The sequence below is a fragment of the Nelumbo lutea genome, chromosome 1 (assembly GCF_056320005.1).
Source record: "Nelumbo lutea isolate HS-2025 chromosome 1, American lotus-T2T, whole genome shotgun sequence".
In the NCBI taxonomy this organism is placed as follows: domain Eukaryota; kingdom Viridiplantae; phylum Streptophyta; class Magnoliopsida; order Proteales; family Nelumbonaceae; genus Nelumbo; species Nelumbo lutea.
The window spans coordinates 123,543,102-123,548,514 of record NC_142684.1 but is presented as its reverse complement, the minus strand read 5'-3'; the positions used below and the strand labels follow the sequence as shown (position 1 = coordinate 123,548,514).

Sequence of the window (5,413 nt, the reverse complement as noted above, 5' to 3'; positions counted from 1 at the left end):
CATCAATCATAAAACAAGAATCATCACTAGAGGGTGCATGTTTCATAGCATCAGACATTTTAAAAATTATCTCCTCATCTTGTATCCTAAGGCTGAGTTGTCCTTGTTGGACATCAATCATTGCTTTCCCGGTAGCCAGGAAAGGTCTCCCTAGGATAAGCGGGACCTCCACATCTTCTTGCATGTCTAACACAATGAAATCAACTGGAAAAATGAATTTGTCAACTTTAACTAACACATCTTCTATGATCCCCCTAGGATGTCTAATGGATCTATCAGCCAATTGTAATGCCACTCTAGTGGGTTGGGGTTCATTCAACCCCAATTTCTTGAAGATAGAATATGGCATTAAATTGATGCTAGCTCCCAGGTCACATAAAGCTTTTTCAATTTTTAAACTGCCAATGGTACAAGGAATAGTGAAACTCCCTGGATCTTTGAGTTTCTGAGGCAGCTTGTTCAGAAGGATAGCAGAACATTCCTCATTTAATGCAACTGTAGCCACATCTCCCAGTTTCCTTTTGTTTGCCAATAATTCCTTCAAAAACCTTGCATAGTGTGGCATCTGGGCTAAAGCATCAGCAAAAGGAATATTAATATGTAAACTTTTAAATATTTCAAGAAACTTACCAAATTCCTTCTCCAATTTTTGTTGCTTCAGCCTGTTAGGGAATGGAACTTGTGGTTGTTGGTGCATCCCTTGTTGTGCTTCTGGTTGTTCCGTCTTCTGTTGTCTGGTTCCAAGGCTTGTTTCTGCCTTGGGTTCAGCCCAATTCTTCTTTTCTACCTCAGGCAACTCTTTTCCACTTCTTAAGGTAATAGCTTGCACCTGCTCTCGTGGATTCACTTCAGTGTTGCTTGGAAGAGTTCCCGGCAGTCTGGAAGAGATTAATTGTGCCAATTGCCCCACTTGGTTTTCCAGGTTTTTGATTGAGGCTTCCTGGTTCTGGAACCTAGTTTCTGCACCTGCTATAAATTTTGTCATCAGTTCCTCCAAATTGGATTTCGGTTCAGGCTGATGATAAGTCTGGTGGAACGGCTTGGAAATATGCTGATTTGGCCAGGACTGGTTTGAATGTCCCCTCCATCCTGGATGAAAAGTATGGTGACTCTGGTAACCCTGCTGTCTTGACGAATTGCTGACATAGTCAACTTGTTCAGTAGATGGTCTGAACTGATTGCCAACTTGGCAGTCTGTACTGATGTGGCCTCCCCCACACAATTCACAATTAAGAGACTGCACATGCATGGCAGCTATCTGCATTTCATCTATTTTTTTACTGAGTGCTCCTATTTGTGCAGCTAGTGCTGTATAAGTGTCAACATTATGCAAGCCTTGCTGCTTCCTAGTTTGAGTCCTTTCCGAATGCCATTGATAATTGTTGGCTGCCATTTCCTCAATAAGTGCATGGGCAACCTCAGGAGTTTTATTATTTATGGATCCTCCGGCTGCAGCATCTAATATGGTCTTATTTGAGTCAGTAAGACCATTATAGAAAGTCTGCACTTGCAGCCAAATGGGGAGGCCATGGTGAGGAACTCTCCTTAACAGCTCCTTGTATCGTTCCCATGACTCATATAAAGATTCCCCCTCTTGCTGGAAAAAAGTAGTGATGTCATTCCTCATTTTAGCAGTTTTAGAAGGGGGAAAATATTTAGAGAGAAAACGGCTGGCCATTTCGTCCCATGTGGCTATAGATCCTGCCGGTAATGAGTTCAACCAAGCTTTGGCTTTATCCTTCAAAGAAAATGGGAATAACCTCAGCCGGATGGCATCATCACTTACCCCATTGTGTTTGAAGGTGTCACAGATTTCCAAGAAGTTAGCAATATGGGCATTCGGATCCTCATGGGCCATACCACAAAACTGAACCGTATTTTGTATCATTTGGATTATGGCCGGTTTAATTTCGAAGTTATTGGCAGCAATAGTTGGCCTGATAATGCTGGAGACAGTCCCGGTGAGGGTAGGCTTGGCATAATCCATCATAGTTCTTTGTTCAGCCATTTCTTGTGCTTCTTGTCTGACTTGCTTAGCAACTCTCAAACGGACACGGAGAGTCCGTTCAATCTCTGGGTCGTAAAGGATCTCTTCCAGTTCAGGTCTGCTTGTCATAAACTGTTAAAGTCAAAGCAATAAAAATGCCAATATTCACAAAAGAAAATAAATAACTAATCCTATCACACTGAAAATGTAAAGTGAAGTATTGGAATACAAAACCTACATCCTATCATGAATAAATGAAGCCGATTATACTAAAAGCAGATTTAAACCAATCATCTTATTCAAGGTTCCTTTATCTACATCCATCGATTGCAACATCTGAATTCAGACCCAATTTAGATCTGAGTTCAGATCTACAAGTCTTTGGTATTGTTAGTCTAGAGAAATTAATAAATAATAATTCAGATCTGAGCTGGTTATCTCATACACACTCATTGGTATACACTACAATATACATCCATTAAGGTTGGAATCAATTCTGTGATGCTTTAGGGCTGAAATCAGATCTGATCTAAAAAAAAAAAAAAAAAAAAATTTAAAAGGATCTGAAATAAACTAAAACCAGTCCTGAGTTAGGCTTGGGTTAAAAACTCTACAATTGAAGCCCAAACCTGTATAGCTGATGCATATCAAACACTTGCTAAGACCTGAAAATTGGGTCTGCAATGTTTGGTATTGCAAGCTATTCGGCCCATACAACTTTTGTAGAAATCTGAAATCAGGTCTGCTAACTGTTGCACTATAGCAGCCCTGCTACAGATCTGAATGCTAAAAGAAATACTTGGAAAGTGCTAATTTTTCTTAAATATCTGAGGCATAACAATTATTCAATCCAAACATACACCTCCTTAGCTAATGTAGCTCGGTTACAAGTGGGTAAAGCCAAGAATTCAGTCCACCCAGAATTCATAGTATGCTCTGTATCAGTTCAGTCCTCACATCATATCAACTGCATTTCAGATTTGAATTTCTCTCATTCCTTGCTATCCATTCACCCTTGAGGCAGGTTGGATGTATCCTAGGGTGGATTGGGGTAGTGATGGCACCCAATTCACCTCAAACTTGCATCGGTTCAGATCTGAGTTCAGAGGAATTCAGATCTGAACTGAGCAGATCTGTAACAGCAGAATTCAGATCTGAACTCAAGTCTGAGTTTGGATCTGAATTCTCAATTGCCTTACCTTCAGTTATTGCTACCAAATTGTTTTTGGGGAAATAGCAGAAGTGCCCTAGGGTGAATTGGGGTGGTGATGACACCCAATTCCCCTCAAAATTTCATCAGTTCAGGTCTGAGTTCAGAGGAACTCAGATCTGAACTGTTGCAGATCTGCAATAGCAGAATTCAGATCTGAACTCAGATCTGAGTTCTGATCCGAATTCTCAATTGCTCCTCTGGTTGTTCAAAATATCTCCCCCTTTTTTTTTTATTTGTTTTTTTTTTCTTTTTGTAATGAAAGAAAAGAATAATAAAATCTGAAACACAAGCAACTCTTTTCGGTTGAGTGCTGCAGATCTGAAATCTGCTGATCTGAGTGCCGAATGCAACTCAGATCTGCAACACTCATGTTTATGTAAAAATTTTTTTTTTTTTTCTTTTTGAAGGGAACAACATCAAGATTGAATAGAAATCAAATATGCCTTTATTAAAATGAAACTGAAACCAAAAAAAAGAAAGTAATCTACTTAAGAAAGAAGAAACATAACTACAGTAGTACAGCAGTTGCAGTCCAAGCTGAAATGAAAAAGTTAGCAAATTAACCCAACTATGAATGCAATGCTGAATGAGATCAGATTAAGAATGCTCAATGTTTCCTAATATTGCTTCTCTAAATCCCCGGCAGCGGCGCCAAAAACTTGATGTGTGGCTCATTGTGACACTAGCAAGTGCACTAGCCGTTCAAGTAATAAAGTAGTGAGTGAAGTATCGTTCCCACGAGGATTTAGGAAACAATTACCAATACTAAATTGAACATTTCTTATCTGATCAACAAATAAATCAAAACTCTAATGAAAGCTAAGAAATCCTAAATTAAAATCTATCTAAATCATTGGCCCAATTGCCTTCAATTCAGGTTAGAAGAGTAAGTAGTAAATGTCAATCTCAGAATTCAGCAATCTATCAATTTGGATCATTCGAATGAATCATGATTGAGCCTTGGTTTGGTGAAACCCCAAGGTCATGAACAGCCTCTCTCAAGTGCATGTTCATCCTATGCATGAGTGACGGTTCTTCTATCTCTAGCAAGAATCTAATCCCCATGCATGCATTTCTTCAAACACTTCTAAGGCATCAATTCAAATCTGAATTGATCACCAACTGAATTGTGCAAGTTATCTCTAACCTTGCACTCAATTCAGTTCTTGAATAGTAGATCTGAATTCCTAGAGTCTCTCTCAAGCACTCTAGGAATTCCAAGCTGTAGATTAATTCGCCCAATCTGAAATTTGCAGATCTGAATTCTCTTTCAAGCAATTCAGATCTTGCAATCTCAGATCTGAGAATTCAGATCTGAGTTTTGAAGGTTAGTTGGCCGAATTGATCTGCAATCACACCCTTATTCAAGAAACTTCAAATACAATGCATGATCATTTGAATGAATTAAAAAGAATTAGATTGCTGAACTGAAATTTTACAAGCTGAAATACATCAAGGAAGAATGGAAACAAGGAGAAAGAAGAAAGAACATATAACTAAGAAACTGAATTCAAATCAAAAGAGAATGAAACTACAAATGATTTATTACAAAAAATCTTTGAATCACAATCCCTCAATTCGAACTCACCTTCTTCTTCTAGCTTGCTTATCTTGAACTTCCTTCAGCCCTTCTTCTTCTTCTTCCTTGCGCCTAGCCTTCTTCTCTTCTCTTCTCTCAAGGTGGCTGAACCTCTAAGAGTGGGAGAGCCTTTCTCTCAAGCAATTGAACAACTTTCTCCCCTCCTAGAGGCCTCCTTATATAGTTTTTCAAGGGGGCTCTTGCCCCTTCTTGAAGCCTCTAGAATGGGGTGTATTACACCCCTCATGAACCTTCTAGAGTGCTCCCTCCTTCTCTTCAAGAAACTCCTAGAAGTTGCCGCCCCTAGCTCCCTTTGGGCTGCTATTTGGGCTACAACTTAGCTTGCTTTTGAGCTCATGTGGGCTACACTCTAGGCTGTTATTTGGGCTAAAAATGGGCCTTCCTTGCTGGGCCGAATTCTCCTCATAGCTAGGCTTCTTCCCTTGGATTTTCCAAAGAGTTTCACTTGCTCTTCTTGGGCCGAATGAAATTCTCTTGCTCTCATGGCTGGGCCGGGCTGAACTTGATAAATTTTTGGGTTTTCTTTTCTTGCTTTTGCCTTCTTTTTGTTGATTTGGCTCCCCCTGAAATCTTTCTTGCAATCAAGCTAAAATACGGCAAAAATTTAATTAAA

General features: G+C 39.5%; 1 non-coding gene across 1 annotated transcript; it reads left to right on the top strand.

Moving 5' to 3' along the window:
* The first annotated feature begins 1,523 nt into the window (after window positions 1-1,523).
* Window positions 1,524-1,630, top strand: LOC148877291 (small nucleolar RNA R71). Its single transcript, XR_016106141.1, has one exon. It is a non-coding gene; the product is annotated as a small nucleolar RNA R71 (small nucleolar RNA).
* The last annotated feature ends 3,783 nt before the right edge of the window (window positions 1,631-5,413 follow it).